Source organism: Homalodisca vitripennis, chromosome X (assembly GCF_021130785.1).
Source record: "Homalodisca vitripennis isolate AUS2020 chromosome X, UT_GWSS_2.1, whole genome shotgun sequence".
NCBI lineage: Eukaryota > Metazoa > Arthropoda > Insecta > Hemiptera > Cicadellidae > Homalodisca > Homalodisca vitripennis.
This window is the reverse complement of record NC_060215.1, coordinates 50,664,774-50,688,088: the sequence shown is the minus strand read 5'-3', so window position 1 is coordinate 50,688,088 and position 23,315 is coordinate 50,664,774.

Sequence of the window (23,315 nt, the reverse complement as noted above, 5' to 3'; positions counted from 1 at the left end):
ACAACAGAACATGATAGCTATGACTGTTAGCAGCCACTCCTGTAGCTGCGATTCGTTGATAAGAATGATTGATTGAATTGGTAGAATTGTTTGCAGCTCAGCGCAATTCGAGCAGATAAAACGGGGCTACTGGAAATATTTGTATCAAGCAGCATTTTAAGGAAGGGATCACTTAACCGTGAATGTGTTTCAAACGTAAAAGATCAAACAGTCTTACTCGTTTCTAACATTTTTCTTTCTTATTTCTTGTTGTTCAATTACTAGAATGCACTCAAGAGGTTGAATTATACTTGTGCTGTAGAGAAATTTGCACTTCATATTATAAATAGAGGCTGATTTAGGCTGAAAAATGTTGTTAATAACGGATTTTTACAACCTGGTCTTATATTAACACCTAGGACGATACGCTCTAACCTCTGCACAACCTGCTCCTTATCCTAACAGGTACGACGTTACGTGCTAGCCTCTGCACAACCTGCCCTTTATCCTAACAGCTAGGACGTTACGTGCTAACCTCTGCACAACCTGCCCCTTATTTTAACAGCTAGGAGGTTACGCGCTAACCTCTGCACAACCTGCTTCTTATCCTAACAGGTACGACGTTACGTGCTAGCCTCTGCACAACCTGCCCCTTATCCTAACAGGTACGACGTTACGTGCTAGCCTCTGCACAACCTGCCTCTTATTTTAACAGCTAGGACGTTACGCGCTAACCTCTGCACAACCTGCTTCTTATCCTAACAGGTACGAAGTTATGTGCTAGCCTCTGCACAACCTGCCTCTTATTTTAACAGCTAGGACGTTACGTGCTAACCTCTGCACAACCTGCTTCTTATCCTAACAGGTACGACGTTATGTGCTAGCCTCTGCACAACCTGCCTCTTATTTTAACAGCTAGGACGTTACGTGCTAACCTCTGCACAACCTGCCCCTTATTTTAACAGCTAGGACGTTACGCGCTAACCTCTGCACAACCTGCTTCTTATCCTAACAGGTACGACGTTACGTGCTAGCCTCTGCACAACCTGCCCCTTATTTTAACAGCTAGGACGTTACGCGCTAACCTCTGCACAACCTGCTTCTTATCCTAACAGGTACGACGTTAATCTGCAAATCTTCCTTTTACCTTCAAACTTAAATATAAGGATGAGCACAAATTAACCCTTAATTAAATAATAATTGGCTTTGCCACCCAACTTCATTTGGAAAGGATAACATTTATATTATCCTGTTATGTCTTAGTAGAAATCGATTTAGTCTTCTGTCAGCCAAGATTTTTAAACGTTTATACTAATTTTAAACCACCAGCATAGCTTATTAAGTTACAAGACCGCCACCTTTACTCGTAGATCTCAAGTCACGGATGTTCTGGTCACCATTACATGTCAATTAGAAAACTGTGAATCACAAGAAGCCGACCACAATTCCTACCACGTTGCTGGCGGTCAACCTTAATTGGAGGTGAAGGGGACAATCACACCAGCTGAGGGCAAGCGGTTAGTCTAACCAATAATTGGCTGCTTATTGGCCATTGGCACCTCGGTGGCGGTGTAATCACCAATCTGCTGTGAGGGATTGCCCATTATTGTCTTAGAAGTGTTGTGTTCCTGGCAGGTCCTATCAACACTCCTGGAATTGTTTGGCTTCTAGTTTAGCATGTACCTTGACCTAAACTAAGGGTTCCTTTCACTTTTGGTTTGGGCACTGTGGACCACTTTGAAATTGGATGCATCCCGCGTGATTGTCAAAATATCACGGTGTGGTTAGTACCTTGTAATATTGCACATGAACCACTAATTTGGTAAAACCTAACAGCTAGAAGAGACAGCAGTCATTCTCAATAATACGTCCGTGCTTAACATAGAAAATATGAATAAGTCTTACCTTACTACTGGGGTCCTGGTAGTTGCTATGCATATTCTTGATATTGCTCATATAATTAAGTTAGACTTGTAACTACACGCCGTATTTAACAGTTTACACTATCATGTTTGTTAAAAACTTAATTAGCAAAACCAAATAAATGTATTATTACCATCCAGAGTTTTTTATTATTATTAGTATGATTTCAATCAGTGCATGGTTATGTGTGAAGCTATAAATTCCAATTTAAATAACTTCTTGGAATTGATGAACACTTCTTTAATATAAGCTTCGTAGACTAGCAAAACTCTATACATAGAAAATGCCTCTTTAAAGTTTAAGTTGGAGCTGAAATATGTTCCCTTGGAAAAGAAATGATGGAATTGCACTCACCCAAAATAGATTTTGATTCTGAAAACCTTACTCATATAGCACGTATTCCCCAATGGGCGTGAGGCGTCACTACTAAAAACTCAGGAGTTTGCAACTCTCGTAATGGCTGAAATTTCATCCAGGAAATTAAAGTTTATAAGTTATAAGGGGAAGGAGATTTACAATGGAATGATAAGGAAGTTTGGGAATAGTGTCACCTATGACAGTAAACCGAAATTTAAAATGAAAGCAAAGCAATCTGTAAATGATGGCATTAATGTATAGACATTAAGTAGGAATTTAATTTATATGTATAAGTATTGTTATACTTCTTATTTCCTGTTTTTAATAGTACCTTTTGCTTCACATGTTTGTTATTGTTTATATTTATTTTATATTGTTGTTATTGTTTATATAATCTATTTTAGTTATTGTTTGGATATTCTATTTTAGTTATTGTTTGTATGTATATTCTATTTCTTGTTGTTCCGTTCTAGTATTGCTTGATACAGTACATTTTGTAGCTGTTGCGGTAACAACTATAACGTTGGTAATGTGTTTATTTTTTATGTTTAATTGTTCTATTACTTGTTGTTTCATTCAGCTGTTTTGTTGTCGTTATTTGGGTATTTTTTATTGTTGTTGCTTTCATTATGTTCCGCTGTTATTTGTAACCGAGTAATTGGGATTGGGTAAAATGTGTTCGGGTTTGTGTGCCCAGACCGGTATCCAGCCCTATTGTCTGCTGGAATTTCCTGAATTTTAAGTAATTTTAAGTAATTTGTTTCTTGTTATTTATATTTATATTTTATTGTTATTTATATACATATATTTATACTTATTTATTTATTTAATAATTCGTATATTTAAATTTCTTATTAGTTGGTCATTGTTATTTTATTTTCTATTACATTTAAATTTAATATTGAATAACATTGGTAATATTAGCTGGTTCATAGTTACACTATGCTATTTGTAATTGCTCATTACAATTTTAAAAAGATAAAATTAAGAACATTTGTGAATAATGTTAGTTGTATAGAAGAATAGCTACATAGCATAAATCACATGCCAACTGATTGTTTCCTAAGTATGTTTTAGTATAAAAATTATTCCGCGCGAGTTCAACAGAACTCATGGAATATGTATGTGTTCTATATTACAAGAAAATAAACGTTTTTGAACTTGAACTTGAACTTGAAAGTTATGTCTATTCCAGTCTATAATGTGGAGTCAGTACAAAATTCGATGGAATTCATAAAAAGTTCGATAGTCACAGACTCTAAGACCACTCAGCCAATGGGAGTCTAACTATTGCGCGGGGTTACTAGTTGTCAAGAATTCTAAGTAAATATATGTATTTGCTAGCATTTTTAACTACATATATTGTTCTAAATTACAATAAATAATAAGTAAAAAATCAACTTAACATTTTAAACTATATAACAGAAAACAACTAATGTTTATCAATGTTATCAACAGCACATCCCAAAATATCAGCATGTACAGGATGTGTAGTGATGATATCAAATAAATGTAACACTTTATATGTTTCTCTAAACTACTTAATTTGTTACTAGGAATTTAAATGAAATTCCTTAAATTTTGTAAAATGCTCAAAAACGTACTAATTCGTAGGTGATGATAAAGTTTTGAACAAGGTCTCATTACGACAAAATAATTTACATAATTAAAAGCAGAGGCAAATATAAGTCTTCCTCAGAACCTATGGTTCAGTTCTAGTTACCTTTCCTAACCTCCTTTCCCTCTGGCGTTCTCTCCACAGGAGTTCCTTCTCCAAAGCAATCTCTTTATTATTGTTATATGATCTTTAATTTCATGTTTACCTTCTGCCATGGTCTGACTTTAAATATTCTGGTTTCAAATAGAATCAGTTGTCAACTATTAACTGCACAGACCTCTTTATCCTATGTTCGCCTGGTGAGAAAAAGGTAAACAATTTATTTCATATTGATTTTTAAATGTCTCGGTTCAAGTGAGTTTGTAGTCAATTGCTTCAGCTCCTCCTATTGAACTTGACTCGAGTTTAAACTACCTGGAACAATCCTGAACATACCTAGCAGAGTCGCTCGAGTTGGAATTTAGCCACTGTGTCTCAGAGAACTTCTGCTTACTTAAGGCGGGTCTTCTTATGGAGAATGGTACCTGCTGAAATCAATTTAAATAAAGCAGTAGTTACAAGATTAGTTCCGGATATCCCCATAACCTCAAAGAGAGTGCAAGAGGAGGGATCAAATAACCCCGGAAAGGAGCTGGACTGGAATTAAGGGCACTTATCACGGACAAGCCACGGGGTACCTAGAGCGCAATTCACCTCCGTATTTGACGGACAATCAGGCACGCTTATCTCATTTTGATGGACCACGAGTTCATTGCTCTGTGGCTCATTTCCAGGAAAAGTTAGGCACATCCTGCTTAGAAAGATCGGGATTTTAGGTTGGCAGACAAGTCACTTCGACAAGCAAACAAATATAAAAATCAGTACTGGTCGTGGGAAGCAAAATAAGAGGATTAGAAATAGGTAGTTATTTTTTTAAAATACACTAATGAGAGAAGGAGTACTCTCAAGTATAAGCGCAATGTTATCTTTCCATGGTCAGTGATAAGAATATACCCATAAAGTTGTATACAAAACACAAGAGAAGAGAGTAAAAGAACAATTGCATCCAGTATAAAACAATACATCACCTGGATTACATAATAAAATACATGCATATAATTTTACAAAATTTATTTTTCAAACTAAGGGTATTTAGTGTCTCATCAATATTATCCAGATAGGTTTCTGGGGAAAACATTATCAAAACAAAAGACTTTCTCAACAGAAAATATTATCAGAGGTATTTTTTTTAACTATTTAAGAACGTTTCTAGATGAAAACAACATAGTAAAACGTTTCTTTATATACTATTCCAAAAAGCAAACTTAAATACGAAAGCAGTATTCCTCGGGTATTCTAAACCGTTTCATGCAATTAATTGTAATGAAATCTCATCTTAAACTTCTCAGTTGTATAGGTTTAAAAGAGCAAAATTGGTTACTAGGGAACAGAAAATAGAAATTAAACGTAACGAATGCGTACAGAGAAAGAAATGAAGCTTATCAATGATCAGCTCAAGGAAAACAGTTGTTGGAATCTATGTTATTTATTATATAAATTAACAGTACTCTCAGGAGAACTTTAATATCATTGTATACGTTGATGACATATTTCTTGAAGCAGAACATAATACAATGAAGAATGGAGACAGACAGATTGCACAAGGATAATGAGTAGGCCCACAAAAATGGCTTGATAAATTTGTGTACATAGCTAAAAAAGCAAATAAATACACTCTGTTTGGTTTTTAATGGATAAAGGTGGAGGGATGGAACTCAAGACACCTTTCTACGAAATAGAAGTGAACATTTTAGTCACTGTTACATTTTCTCCAGTATAAAACGATGCGGCCTAATAATATTATTTAATACACAAGCTTTAATCAAAGGAGTAAACTTAAAGAAATCATATTGGTTTTAATATATATTTAAATTCTGAAGGTGTTTATGTTGATAGCAAAGTAATACCTGAGTTTAATCAAACAGATTTAAAGTAATATTCGCCAAACGTTTAAAAAATAAATACAGTAAAATATTAATGTTACGTACTGAAAACAAGGTTAAAATACACTGATACAGCAAAAGCCCATGTTGTCACTTATGTGTGGGCAACCTCATGCAGCAGAGGCACACAAATGACTATATATGTTGATATATTTCTGTAAAGTTATAATGTTATTGATAAGTATAGTTTACTGAGAAAGATTATGGTTGAAGTGTACAGGGATACATTATGATTAAAGGTTTCACGAACCTTAAAAATGGTGGAAAATTCTGCATATCCGCTTTTATTGGTAGTGTTTGCAGCAGAGTTTAGCTTCTTTTTAATCCAAGTTTACAAAGCAGATAGTACCCACTACCCGTCCTCGAAGTGGACACAACCTGTAGTCCCGAGAGGTGACTCCGATCCCCCAAAATAACTCAGTCATTCCTGATATAGCGCAGTCATGTTTGAGTGAAGTACTGTTACCACAATTTCTTTTCCTACAGAACAAAAAAGTGAAATTAAATCATTTACAAGAACAATTACCACTAAATACATATAAGAAAATAAACGTTAAAAATAGAATTATAATAATCTCATAAAAAAAGATTGAGTAGTATTTACTGAGATTTTGCGGTGTCACCTTTTACACAAAATGTAACTGTTTTAACAGTATTTAGAAACATGTTATTGTTTTCACTGTTATGATGTAGAATTCACCTGTTAATAAACAAGGCATTACGGCATTCCGTCCTCCTCATTCTTCTCAACATGATTATTTCTGAGACTGCGACCTCTGAGCAGAGTGACATAAATCATCTACATTTTATTTCTTTAAAAAGTCAAATTTATGATGTGAGGAAAATATCAGTGACCGAATAGAAGTTTTGAGGCTCTAGTTACGAGAGTTCCCACACGTAAATGGCTTGAGGAAAAACGTTTTTAAACTGTTTTATCGTAGCTATTTTTTTTGTAGAAGGGAGACTTCTTGTCAAGAATTTATTTGGATCCAAATGATTGATTTGTGAGTTAAAGTTGTGCTGCCTGTAAATATAATAAAGCATAGTTTAAAGATAGATGGTACAGATCTTAGGGCAAACTTTCTCCAACAACCAGTCAGAGCATGGCTTGCTCTAGAGTTCACCTACTGACAGGCTGGCAGTTCTCCAACATATGGAGAATCCAAGAATGTGGTTCATAACAAGTTAGTGAACCTTTCATAGCATTTACCAGATTCCAGAGACTTGACAACAATATCCATCCTCATTTTGGCCACTTTGTAATCATCTCATCTGTCTTGAAAAAGAAATGTTGTGATTGTAAAGCGTTTTATGGTACGTTTCTTGACTTCCAACTTGCTGAACTCGATCTCTATGTCAACTTTAGCCTGAAACTCTTAGACAATTCAATGTTTATATTGGATTTTATTATTACCTATCCAATGCACTTTATATTACACAATGAAATCATATCATTTAATTTGGTCGTACTTTTCATTATAATATCGACTATATTATCATTTGTTTTTCTCAAACTTTTCATTATTTGGTGCTGAGTGTTGTCATTGTTTTACAATTCAGTATTTTCTTTTTGTCGTTATTATACTTTATAATTAGAAGTGTCTAGTGCGTAAATTATAAAATTGTTACATTACTTTTATTGTCTTCATTATCCTCATCGTTAAAGTTAATTGGGTTTTGTATTTTATTATTACAATTATGCTATATTATTATGAAATTATCTTATGATTATTATAAACTGATGTTATGCATTGAAATATATCTATTGAAATAAATTTATAACGTGTATGATTAAATACCTGTTGATTATTTCACTATAACCTGCTAGGGCGTTTGCAGAACGCAAGGTTATTTTTCAGTATTATTCAGTATGTGAAATTCTTTACTTCACGTTCCTCTTAGTGCACCGTCTGAAATCTGACACTGTCACACACGTCACTCCGGGAATTTGAAGTAATTTTCGTCTGAAGAGATCTACAGGAAATCGGGGACGAATAAACTCGAAATGAACCCTGCGTCGTTACGACAACATGGACAATTAGACTACACTATGTTGTGTAATATGGGTGAAGTGGTATTCTCATTGTCTAATCAGGTGCACAATTGAGGGTACTGTGATGTTTTAGACACGATCTGAAAGCACGGTGGAGCAACCGAGTTTAGCACACACAACGTCAGGTCTCAGACGTTGCATTAAGAAGAAGGTGAACTGGAGCTAAACTCAACTTTCATATTGAATAACTCTTCACACCATAGGTACTTTATGCATAGAGCGATGAGTTGTTTAGCATTGCAGTATATTATAGAATACCAAAATTAGTTTTACGTCTAAGACCTCACTATAGCAGAAAACACATCACTTTTGGCGGAGTAAACTCTCAAAAGAGATATAAAAATTATATTATACATTGCTTGACGGACCAATTCGATGAATAAATTCCAAGAATAAGTACTCAGGAGCACATATCTATCTAAGTTCATAACAACCCATTCAGAATCATACTGTAGAGGTATAAGTATAATTTTCAACCAGGGAAGGAGGTTGATGGGAGAAAGGAGAATTTGTAGTATCAGTTACATAATATAAAAGGTAAACTGCAGTGATTACCGTTTGCAGTATAATTATATATGTTTAAAGGCGTATTTATAAATAAAATGAAATAAAAACAGTCCAATCTTAACAAGGTTACCGAAAATGTTATTTAACCAAACAGAATTAATGAAAATTTTGAACTATGAGTGCTTTAATGGGATGCTTGGTAATATGGAAATCATATATAAACAAGTATAATTGTGAGATAACTAATTTAGAAATCAGTATAAATTACAGCGAACAATTTGCATACCAAATGTTGATGCTCCCAGGACTGGCAAGCATTACTCAGATGTCGGACCGGTTGGCGGCATATCTCCCGTATGGCCGCATGAGATTGATCAGAGTGCACTCAGTTCTTCAGTAAGAGAGCTGGTATGTTGTGCAATATTTATTTCTTCCACACCATAAGATCCGTAAGACCGTTTGATATTTGTAACATTGTGAAAAACGAGCAATAGCTACAGATAACGGTAGATATCAACATTAAACGTCAAGACTCTCACTCAGGATATTAGAAAGGAACGAAGCCAGAACGCGATCTAGGCCGATATTGGAGTTATTCCGACAGAAACAACCCGCAGCAATAACAGTAACGGCCCTGGTCCGCGGACATGCCAAGAGATACAGTAATCACATAAGATCAGCTGATATAATGACGTCATCAGATCAGGTGTAAGCTGATGGCAGCAAGGCTGGGCGAGTGCAGCATGACCTCCAGTAGCAAACCACTCTGGAAAAATCTTTCTAGTACGGTTTTAATTCCTTAATATAAGTTACATATAATAAAAAAAAGTATTTGAAGATTAGAAATATCAGTAGTGGCTAAGTAAATAAATTTTTGGGATAGTATTAAATACAACAAAAATTATAGACGTGTCTAGAAGTAATGTAAAAAAAACAAATTACTAAATTGTAATACGTTATAAGTGCCGTATTATTAACCTATTTAATGGGCTATATGCGTTATCATAAATATATTTAATGAGCTATATGCCAGACATTTAAGCTGATGTATGCAACTGTGTCTGGGTCTTATTAGTGGCACTTAGACCATCATATAGGTTAAGTGCGTGCCACATAGCCCGTGGCGCAATATGTTGTATATTTGTTTTATTACTTCCAATGCATAAGTCACTTAGCCCGTTATATAGGTGTTATAGGCCCTTACGTTCAAAATACATAAAAATAAATATTACGTAATATTTTGTACTTAAGCAGTTATATATTTCTAGTCTTCATTGTATTTGGCATTAATGATACCCTATTATAAAAAAACCAATTAAAACGATCAAACACAGCTACATGTTTTCTTGGTATGGGTTCGAATAAACGTAAAATATCAAAGGGTTTCGATAGGTTAAATAGTTTTAATTTAAATCTTGTTTTTTCTCCTTTAAAGAAACATGCTACATTGGTGAGTTTTTTCAAGGCTATTAATGCAATATATAAAATTTGAAATACTTGGAAATCGTATATACATAAATCTGCAAATATAGGGAAAACGTATTTTCATGTAGAAATATTATTATTAGAATAATGAATCGAGATCTAAAACCCTTTATTTAAATGATTTAACCTATAACCCTATAATGTGGGTTTATAACATAATAATATTATTTTAAATATATGTATTGTTCAGTAACATATACTTATGAACACACGTACATTTAAGTTTATTCTGTCTTCGTTTCCTTTTTTATGGAATTATAGCTTTATTAATTCTAGCAGTATGTGTGGTAAGGTACTACTATCAAAATTAATAATCTATTCATTATTTTAGCTCTTTTTGTCAACATATCTATTTATTTATTCCCATTTTACACTGACGAAAAACAACAGATTAGATAACATAAAAAGGGTAATAACAACCAATACATAAAATATATCAACAATGGAATAATTGAAACAAACAACTACAAAATACAGTGGCAATTTATAATGATTTCAAGAGAAGATACAGATTAGCATGTTCAGACTCTTATTGAAATGAAAAATTCATTAACTGTACCTATATTACGAGTGTAGTGTTAATAAGTACATGGCAAGGTATTTTATTTACCGTAGGGCAACTGATGTTCCGTCGAGATATTATTTTTGTATGTTTATTTCAGGAGACGAGTAGGATACTGATATGTTTGAGATATGTTGTAGATTAGATATTTGTAGATAATATTTAAGTGTACATGTGTGTGTAGGCATCAGTGCCCCTGCCCGGGGCCAGAGCGGACCTGTTGCGGTGCCTCTGGTTGTGTACCCAAGGTAGCATTTTCAAAAGAGGTTATGGTGTGGCAGCTGTCATATCTGTCAGGCAGGCAGCAGTATGATGTGTACGATGATATGAAATCTGACTTAGCTAATATCTCTTTATGGAGCGCAGTGTTCTATTCTTGGATCTCTGCTGTTTGCATTATATGTTTATGCCATTAGTTCAGTCTTTACACAATATTAATGACTCATGTACACAGACGATTTACAGAATGAACATGAACATTTTAATGTTCGTGACTTAAATTACTGTGTAACCAAAAATCAACGAGGATATAAGTAGTATAATTACCTTGGCTGAAAAACATGAAGTTACACTGACAAAACCCAACCGGATAATTATCCAACCAGATTGATGTGCCGTTTATTAATGGCAGTCTAGTGCTTTGCCTTAAATTGGCAAAGTCATAAACCTTGGACTTATGATTAATTATACTCTTACGTGAACTGAGATACTCAAAATAGTTTTATATTCAGTAAAAACCCTGTTACTTCTGTTGTTATGCCTTATTTCAACTGCTGCAGCTCTGTGATAAATACATGATGGTGTTGCTTGACGAAATGCTCCAAAAATCACAGAATTATATTATGCCCATAACTTGAGATATGAAGAAGATATCACGCCATACTACAGCTCTGCAACAATTTAAAAACAATTTAAAAATTAGCAAGTAATAATCATTTTGATATTAGTTTTTTTCTATTATTAACACGGAGCTTCCAAAAATTCCGTAAATGATTGTAATTTCACTTATCATGAAGTTTTAAGAAATACTCGCACTGTCTCATATATATTTCGTATGCCTCATCGCAGAACTGTAGTTTTCGATAAATCTGAAATAGTTGTTGAATGCCGCTTGTGGAATTTATTTCATATCTCCATCATATCCTGTGAAAGTCGTCCCCGGTTTGTGGCTGGACTACAGAAATTGTATACAGAGCGGATGGCCGGGACCGGTCCGTCTAAGTGCTATGGGCTGTACCATGGACGGATATTTGCATGTGTTAGTGATTATGTAAGGTATGTTATCAGAGATGAATCATTCAAATTAAATGTTATGTAAAAAATGTGTTACTAGTTTATTTTAAGCTATGTTTTTATTTGTATTTAATACATGTTAAAAGCTATTTTTAATTAATAGGATAATTTTAAATAGTTTACTTTTTATTATAGTGCGGGTTAGAGATAAGAAAGGGACGTGTGGCCAAACTTTCCTTTCTAATAAAATTTTCGTTATAACCAGACTTCAGTATAGACATTAAAATTCGCGAATGAGAGGTTTAATGTTATTAGCGTAAAAAATCGTAAAATGTAATAAGCGAAATAGCTGACAGCATTACACAGCGTTTTCTCAACGTACAAGTATATTGACACACATTTTCATTTTTCTATTTTGCAATCTATAATAATAATTAATTCACTGATAATTGGCCATTAAATGTGTGCTATACGACTACCTAGGTATATAATATACCCCAAAAGTTTTGGAATTTCTAATCTTTTTGGAATGGTAGGCTTATTACTATATAGAAGACAGGCTCATGTAATTATATGGATGTATAAGAATACCGTATTTAATATTTTTGTTGCTTTCAATATTTATTCAAAATGTAATGTTTCAACTATCCGTGATTAAATGTCAAACGTACAACATGTTCATAGACCAGAGTGGATTGTAAAATTAACTTAAAATTCATTGAAAGAGAAATTTGTCCACTAACCCACGGAGCTAACTAATAAATTATTTGTGCTGTTTTGCTATTGTTTAGCCAAATTAATACTGTATTGTATTTGATTATCAATTTAAAATAAAAGTGATAATTTACAGCGTTTATCAACTAAGTTAATTTGAATTAACTGAAAAACATTACCTTTTTCCTAATCCAGATGCAAATCTTTATGATCACCAGCAATCTTTCGAAATCAGCATTGGCAAGACCTATGGCTAAACAAAGTAAGATTCTAAGATGCCAAAAAAAAACTCATAACACGATATTTTACACCTCCATGCCGTTTTGCAAATTGGTATGTACATATATGATTTAAGACAAGAAGTAAGTATACAATAGTAAAAATGGTAAACATTTTACCTCAAGACTTATTTGTACTTAGACAATGACAAAGGTAGGTGCTAATTATAAGGCAATTTTTTATTTACATCATTAATACCTTTCATACTAGATCCAACAGGTAAAATTCAAGAAACTTTAGGTCCACTAACGTGAAATCTGTGTAAGTGCTTCTACGAAATAAGACAATTGTAATTTTAAGCACTGAAAGAAAATTAAATCAATATTTAAATGGTTGTTATCAGCTTAATTGTAAGATAAATAGTGAAACACAATAGTATTGTTCCAGGAAGCTACATAAACTATGAGGGAATATTACATGTAATTTAAACAAAGTGTTAAGTGAAACTTTTGTTCATTATTACAACAGAAAATAGATTAAATTAAATATTTAGATTAGGATATTGTAAGTTGCATGATATATGATACTGATAAAAAGAGGATGATTTCATGAAAGAGGCCTAGGTATGTTATAACAAGTATGCGAGTAAAGTTCGTTATGTTTCGAGTAAATATTGAAAATTTACCTAGGCCTGTTTAATTTTGGTTTAGGTTCAAGAGTGGTTTTTGGTTTACGTAAATGCAACAATCAGAACCTTAAAACTTGAGATTACGCAATCTTCTGATTGAGTTATTGATTACAAATTTAGTTTTTGGTGTATGTTTTAGGTGAAAAGTTAACAGTTTTGGCACTGTTTTAGATATTATTTAGAGAATGCGATATTCCTCTCTTAAAATAATGATTGTTAAATGCCATGGGTCAAGGTTAGTGGTACTTACTTTTTTACTATTTCAACTTTTATAATATTGAAATAGTAATAAAGTAATGGTTAAAGTGTTCAGACGATAACTAATATCACTCCTTATACATCAAATTTTGATTTGACATAAATCAAAATTCATGTTAAATTAATAGTCGACAAAGGAGGTTATTAAACAAAAGAAAACCAACTGTTTGTGTTGACTTGATTGTAAGAAAGTTAAAGTAGAATACCATATCGAATATTAACACTTTGGAGCCCATAGCTTTGTCAAAATATTTAAACCCTTTTCAGCTCTAAATAAATACCAGTTTTTAAGGCCTATTCCTGACCTTAAGAACGTGATCTTACTGAGAAAAGTCTTCTATATCATGTTTAGAGATAAAAACGTGATAAAAATAACCTGTTCAGCCTCCAACAATAGTAATAAAAAATATTAACTGCATTAAACAAATATTTAACTCCAATGTAATTGTATATAACATATAGTTTATGTAGGCCTACTATGTGAAATTACAGCAAAGTGTAACTTTTCCCTGATCTATTGTCGTGCGTAAGTGGACAGTATGTACAAATGAGACGGAACATGTAATTGCATTAACAAAAGGCAATGTTATAAGTTTTATATATATACGTATATATATATATATATATATATATATATATATATATATATATATATATACATTCATCCCCTTCCACGAACACTGCTTACTATATACCTCACATAATATCAATATTATTTGACAACTGCAATATAACATCGTTATGATTTTCAGGTGGTGTACCGTTAATCTTCACATAACTTTCAATGGTGACAGCAGTAAAAATGTATGCGTAAGTAGCCACTTTTTGATCGTTGTCATGGATTTGCCCACTTGTACCACGAATTGACTGCGTACATTATACTTTTCTAGCACTTATGTTTTATCATAATTTTATTTATTTTTCCTCTAGCATATCACAAAAACTAGTATTAGGGGACCTCTCTGACAAGTTATAACTTAGTCTAAATTAGCGGGGCCAAATTCATCTATGATTGGTGAATAAATGAATTATATATATATATATATATATATATATATATATATATATATATATATATTTACAAGAATGCTCTATTACAATACTTTCATGAATTTCAAAAGCAACTGATATTTAAAGTTGAATGAGATATTTTCTCATTAGGCACGTAATGAGGTATGATCTTTGTCATAAGTGTATACATTTTATCCAATCAAACGCATTAAAAAAATATATTGGATTTCTATAGCCCTGAGTAAGTTACATCATTAACAGGGATGGAATTAAACAGGTATGTACAAACTACTCATTTGAAAAAACTTATGACTTTTAAAATGATTAGCATTACCATAACTCATAACATTTCAGATCCTCCAATTTTCTATTTCGCCTATTAGCCATAGACAAAAGAAAACATATTCTGCATTTGTTTTGCGAATGTGAGCACACTCTTAGGAACAAAACAAAACTTTTAAATAGGTATTTGCTTACAGCTGAAATATTAAGAAAGAGAACATAATGACTTCAAACAAAACACTTTCTAATCTGTACGAGACAATATATGTATGCAATTTTAGTTATAATTTAAAAAAAGTAATAAAAGTAACAAGAGCCTTTAAAGAATAATTTATTGTAAACTAATAACAAATGAGGTACACCAAGCTTTACATTACAGTAAAAGAGTAGACAGTAATCAGGCAGTGAAATTTAAAACCAGAAGTACTTGTTATGAACTTTGACCCAAGTCTATTGAAAAACACCGAGCCTATCAAATATGAAACCAGCCGACAGCAATAATAACGCCCCATGACCCGAATAAGAGAGTCACGACTTAACCTGAAAGTGACAAAACTCCCTTGGAATAATAATTTACGGCCCAATCAGAGAACAATACAAACAATACCTCCAGTGTTGATATAGGGAACTGATAACACTGACCTTGGCCGACTGTAATAGGCCCAATTGCGATCAGTAGAGAAGGAGCTCGCATGTCAGAAGACCCTTGGAATTTCTCGCAATAGGTCAGGTAATCAAACATTCGTTGTTCTACCCACTACTTAGCTAGTGCCTAAATCTATTGACACACTGGTATTATTAGTCCTTTGCATCCGTGGTAGAATAATGTTTTATTCAATGGTTTAAAATTCTATAACGTATAATCTGTACTTAAAGAACTTCCATTTGAAATATACTCATTATGACAAATAAATTGTATATAATATTACAAATTACGTAATACTTATTACGTATTTACACTCGGATACGGGGAACTTACGGCAAACCTATAAAAGGCATGGCTATTTTATATCCTGAAATCAAGTAAATTACAACAACTTAACGATACATCTATTAATAATGTATTTATTTAAGTAAAATAGTGTTTATGAAATGAATATAAAGTAATAGAACTATAAATCATAGTATATAATGTCATTTCCTGAGTATATTACATATAAGGTCAGAGTAAGCTAGCCCACCCGTACCAGATGAATGGGGATCATCCTGTGGAGAGACATCTACCCCCATCGAACTAGATCTTATCTTAGTAGAAATGAAGCTTTATTCAATATTTAAATCTATAGCTCCCGTTCTAGATGTATTTTGCGGATAGACGGACGGAAGAGAAATTCACCAGAACTGCACTGGCGAACCAACGATGAACACCAATATTAAGGATTTTATTACTGGACATCTTAATTGCACAACCATAAAAATAAATATGTTCTTAGTTAATAATAAAATGCCATCTGTTTTTAAAATTTTTAAAGCCAAAGAATAGAAAAAACCAATATAGTTATAAAAGATTTACTAGACACCAACGATTTATATAATTTTATTAGGGTTGTATCGGTACTTGATTCAACGAAGTTACTCAATGTATAAACGAGAACGGCTACTTTAAAGATACGCTTGCACAAGCCAGGAGCAACAAACACTGATAACTCAATTTTGACATGTTAGGCGCTCCCGGCTTGTGCAAGCGTACCTTTAAGTGGTCGTACTCGATTATGCGTTGACACATTTCGTTGCCAAAGTACCGTTAGAATTGTTATAAAAATTGGAACATAGTATCTTATAAAAGTGTTATAACTTATGTAAAACAGCTGATGCCTATCAAAAGACAAAATGTTTGCCGTCCCTGGCTTGCGCAAGCGTATCTCTAAAGTAGTCATGCTCGAATTGACAGATCTCGTTGAAACAAGCACCTTTGGAATTCTAATAAAACTCTTCAATTAGTTGGTTCAAAGTAAATTTTGTATAACTATACTGGTTTTGTTATTTAACTTTAAACGTTTTCAACATACACCATTTTGGTTATAATTAAGAAAATAAAAAAAACATGTTTTAAATATTTCCCGTATCTAATCAAACCTATGTACAAAAATTGGTTTTAGCTTACCTAGTCCTAGAGATAATAAATTTTCTATAAAAAATATAAAATACAAAATATTTCTCGATCTGTAATGAAAGGCCTTTTTATATAAAATGATGAATTGTATCATCCACAGAAGTTTGTAACGCCCTTTTGTGAACATCCATGAGTTAATATACTGCAAGAGTTAAAAATATGGGTATATTCTGTTTAGTTTTTGATGGATAAAGATGGAGTAATGGGACTCGGGATAACTTTCTAGGACATTGAAGTGAAATTTTTAATCACTTACTGTTACAACTTTGTCCAAATGGGATTTGAGGGAGGGGAGTTGGAGATAAAAATTTTCAAATATACAGACCCATTAAGTAGTTGAGATAGAAAGCTCTAGTTTCCTCTTTTGTACTACTTTAATGAAATGAAAGACCTTTTAAATGAAATGTCACTTAATGGGTCTTTACATTTATAAAATTGAGCCCCAATCGCCTTTTGGGGAAATGGGCAAATTTGTAACAGTAACTAAAAAATTTTACTTTAATTTTCTAGAAAGGTGTCCGGAGTTACATCTCTCCATTTGTATCCATCAAAAGCTAAACAGAGTGTATCCACACTTTTAACTCACACTGTATATAATTAACTATGCAAAATCTTAGACTGTTTCAGTTCATAATTTTAATATTATTAAACCATAATCTTTATAAGTGTCATTAAAAAGCGTTTAAGTAAGTATTAATCATACCTTTAAACCCTCATAACTCTAATACCAAAGATACTAGTCTAAAATATTTGAGATTTAAGATTGTTCTTAGTGCATACAATGCAAGGTAATTTAAAAGTCTTAATTCGAAATATAAATAAAAAACAAAAAGAGAAACAAATACTTTATTAATTTTATATTATAACTGTACGTGAAATAATATTATTAGAATGAAATAATAATTTAATCATAAAACCTAAATGGTTTTTGGGACTTTTAATCTTTGAATTACCCTAGGTTAATCAGATCTTTAAAATATAAAAATAAAAATTTTAGATCTACCAGAACACTACGAATCAAAATATTTGGTTTATGGATTTTCGTATGTGATTTTAGAAACCACAAACTTTTTTAAATCATAAGTCGCATTGCTCAGTTTACATTATGTTTAAGCTCGGTGTTTTTATAACCTTCCAAAAATTGTTCGAAAAGGATGGATTGGAACCGAGTGACACCGACCATGACTTTTAAAACTATATCACCTATTTTAGAAATTAATGAGAAATGTTTTTACGAATACATCATAATCATAGTTATTTGATAATTGCTCGTAATCGGAGTTTTAAATTGCTTGAAATTTATTTCAGACACATGTTCGAGACGTGTTTGTACCACTGTTATTAGCGAGCAGGTAACCCTGAGTCACACAGGTGAACTAACACCTGCCCACCTGCACTCACCGAGTCCACCCAGTCACGATCCTTTACTTACCCAACTGGAACTGATTTTATATATTCCTCACGGAAATTAGTGTTGCGACTATGAGCTTTTATATTCGGTCTAAATGAATTAATCTAACACCATACAGGGAAATGTCTTTATTGGTTAGAAGTGTGACCAATGTACGTACGGTTTTAAACGCTTTCCGTGTATCCAATTTATTTTCCATTTAAGTTTACTAAATTTTAGAAAGTGTGGCCTGCATTGCTATAAATAATTTGAATGTGAATTGAATAGAACGATAATTTAACATGGATTGCTTTTAAACAATCACACTAAAAAAAACCTTAAATTTTCCTACATAGTCCTATAATTTCATTCAAAACTAAGGGGTGCAGAGGCAATCCCTACAAGAACGTAAACCAAATTAGCACAGCAGTAAAACAGAAATCACCTAATACTTAACTGGAAAATATTTATTTGTTGTCAAAATTTGATGGTTCATAAATTTTTACTAAAGTGCACCACTAAAATAAATTCTATATAGTGTATTGCAAACAGTTAGGTATATGAGGCTATTGCCTAGTAAGGAATTAATAGAACAATTTACCGCGATATTAAATAAAGACTTAAATAACATATAAAAGCCAATAGAATTGTTTCGGTCACTTACACAAGCATGAAAGTTACAACAACATAAATTACAATGTAGGAATAATGTTAGCTGTTTCAATGTCTAAGCACTGTAGGTTTATCATTAATGAACTAATCACCGATATATGAAAACAGCAAATGTTTAAATGTATGTAACTTTACATAGAATGCAATGTTAATTTTAAACTAAAAAATTAAAAGTTAAAAAACGTCTTATTTTTGAGACGGTTCCAGAAGTAAATTGTTACATAGTAAATGTGTTATTATCAATAACTGCAACCAATTTAAAATTATTTCCAGTTGTTCCATGAATTTTTTAATACTTGTATTTTTTTCAATTACATTAAAAGCTGTGTTCAGTAAATTGCAAGATCTCATACATGCCATATACTTAATTAATCATGTGACATTGAAGCATGGTTTACTTCTAGGATAATATTAAAAGATAAGTTCTAAGAACTACGGTTAAAATCCTGCCCCAAGATAGAAAGCCCGGGCAAAATCAGAAAGTGGGTCGTAGACTAAGCACTTTCTGGAACCCTTTACCTCTGAGCTATGTTTCTAGTGAATTCCTGGCTGTCGTGGCGGGTTCTTGTGCCGCACCTCACCATACACTTGCCAAACCCTTAAGGGAAACCCAGTGCATGATTATACATGTCTGGCCCAGCCAATCAACTTGACACGAAATTGAGCTAACGACGTGGAGGGCGAGTTACACTCTTTACATTCATAACGATGTAGTTAATAAAGTTGCGCTCGTTGGAAAAGAAAACAGTTGTGTAACTTATACGGATGATTAAGACATTCAGAACATCAATCATCATCATTATGTCACTTAATACCATTGTAATAAATGGTAATTTTTTGCTTTTGGTTACGGACATGAAGTATATTTACATTATTTTACTTTGTAGCTACTTTGTTTTTCAAGGACTCTCTTGTTTTTTTGTATAACTTACACCAAAATAGTAAGATTGTACTTATTATACCTACACATCTGATCTAGATATATTCACACACGCTGAAAAAGTCATTTTATAGATTTTTTACTATAAAGATACTTATAATTTATATCCATGATAAAACATAAATACATCACTAAATGAATATTTTGTTGAAGTTGATTTTAAAGTACAATCACAGATATTTGCAATAATCCATTAAACATTTGTGGAGTAGAAAGAGCGTGACAAATAATATCAAAGCGCCATCGTCTAATAGTAGTTCAAGGGTAAATAGTATCTAATAAATAAAAATTAAATTTTCTATGAACTTAACAAACATGATAAGAAGTAATCACAATATTTAATAACACAAAAAAATTCTTCATTGTCAAATCAGTACAAAGCCTTAAAATGTGTAATATATACATAATAAATACAAAAGTATTTGTATGAAAGTTATCCAAATGATAAACCTTGAAGCTATCCACTTTAATCATAATAATAATAGGAATTTAATAATAATAATAATTTATTTTCGATTCGTTAATTTACATGAATATAACATAAAATGTCCTTGGAAATAACGGACCACAATTAGAAGTATGTGTGGCCAGTGTGAATTATTAAATATAACCAAATTTACAACATCCTTAAACTAATTATATAAATATATAGTAAAAAAATTATAAATGAGTCCAGTCTCCATACATCCAAAGACACTCTCTGTGGCGCTTGGTTTACTTAAAAAATAATTAATATATGTACATATTATATTCCTATAATAGGTGGTACTGCAGTTCAACTTAACATTTCTCACATAATATACGTACTTAAATTTAAAATCTTTAGAAGAAAAATAAAACAACAAACAGACGTGAAAAACAATTTAAATTAGTTTCAACAGGTGTACAGAATTTATACTAAGCAAACATTCATAAAGTCTACATCTTCTTTTAAAAATAACCACTATTTTAATTTTCCAGAAAATAGTTTTAAGTTTATACAACTTTTTACCTCGTATGGTAATAGATTGAAGTACTTAGGCCCTATATATTGGAAAGATTGTTTAAAAATACTTTTTGTAACTATTGGGAGTTTGAATATTCTATTTGACCCACTTATTGTATTGTGCATTATGTTCCCATATGAATGAGATAACGCATACGTTGAAAATCATGCAATTGAAGATTAGAGTAGAGTCAACTGATTTTGAATATATATTTTGACTCATGATGTGTTTCCCTACTCATGATGATATAATGATGCAAAAAGCGATAAAAATTATATAGGCTACACTCATTATACCGTTATCCTGTTACCAAAACCATAAAATAAATAGTTAATACATGAATAGTGAGTATATTAAATTACTAATAATACATAAACGTGATGTGTTATTATAATTATTGCATTAATGGATCAGTAATGACTTCGTCTAAACATAGATTAAAATTTTATGGTTGTAATTGCACAATTAAAAAAGATTTGTAAAAAAGTTATTTTCATCCATACTTCGCTGAGCTCTACTAGGCGTAGGATTTGTTGTTTGATGCCAATTCAACAGGCGTAAATGGATTAAAATGTGCTTAATACTTTACTTATTAGTATTATTAAGTATTAGTAAAATAGGATTTATCAGAAAGCTAATTAAATTAGGATGTATTTTGTAAAAAGGTTAAAATAGATTTGATACGCTGATTGTGTGCATAATTTCACTGTTCATGAAATAAAATCTTCACGTTTCTAAAAAAGCTATCTCCTTACTTTTCTGAACCAAATTACTTTATGGGCAACACGCTTAGCGCTAGCGTTAGACAAGTTTCCTAGTGCCTTCAGTCCTACCAATTTATTATTTGAAATAATATACATTGCGTACATGACAAGCGTATTGAAAACAGCATTTTTATTTTTAGTTCTTTAAGACACCATTTTATACCAAAGCACTGAGTTTTTACTATACAATCAACATTGAAAAAGATACTTCAACCCTGAAGACAATCCAATTAAATAAATAACTTTAGTCAAATCTGAGAAACATTACACTTTTAGATCGCATAGCGTTTACACAGACTTTAATCACTTTTGTAACATTTTAATTACTTTTTGAGAAGAATATTGGAGCAGCGGTAATGTTTGAGGCTAATTAAAACCAAAATATTTTTGTTAGTTTAATGGGATTGCAATGGTTTATTTTGCCTTGTTAGTGGGGTTACGTTCCTTATTGTGCACATATCAATATTAAAGTAGATATATGAATGGATTTAGTATGAATCCTAGTGTTATTCGTGGTAAAAAAAAAAACAAAACAAAATAATGTAAAGCAGTTTTTAATGGGAAATTAAATATTAAATACCGCACATTCCATACTATAGAATGGATAACTTTAAATTACAGTAAAATAAAATTACAAGAGCCTAACGTGTGGCTAGTTTCTATAAGTTTATGAATTAAAGTGGGTTTTGAAGTGAATAACTATAAACATTTGAAGTTAAAATATAAGCAATGAATGTTTTGATTCTTTCAATTATAAATAGGTTAACCAAGTATAATTAATAAAGATGATAACTAATTCTCGGTATCAAAGATGCTTTTGAATAACGAGTGCGCCGGTGTAATAATAAATTTGAGTTATCTATGGAAGTACATGTACATAGTAATAACTAAAACATTTCCTTGTCGTAACTGAATATGCTAGTAATTCATTAACCCTAGGAGCTCAAGTTTAATTATGCACAACACTAAGTAGAAAGTAGAAAGTATGATTGAGAAACTATCGTTAAGCTATGAAAACCCAAATTGTTTACTCTCCCAAAATGTTCAGTGACCAAGTCATTAACTAATCACACCGACACTGACACAGTAAAGGTGTTCGTGAGTAACGCCCCGATAAATAGACTTCTACTGCTACACGGTATTTCTTGTAACCGACAGATCACGGACGGGACCCGAGTTAGAGGGGCCACCTATGGACGTCAGAGCGCCACCGAAATCACTTGCCCTAATGTATTTCAATGCCGCTCTAATGTGTTCGTGAGTAACGCCCCGATAAATAGACTTCTACTGCTACACGGTATTTCTTGTAACCGACAGATCACGGACGGGACCCGAGTTAGAGGGGCCACCTATGGACGTCAGAGCGCCACCGAAATCACTTGCCCTAATGTATTTCAATGCCGCTCTAATGTGTTCAGAGTCCGCCCCGGGCCAACACGATTGCCTTCACATCTGCTCAACTTTATCTCTAGCCTCCGTGCCGCCGGCTACCTGTGCAGTCGTGACATTTTGTTTGCATCATTTTATCTTCTAATATAAGACGTTCGTGTTCTAAAGAGTTCAAATGTAATCTATTTAT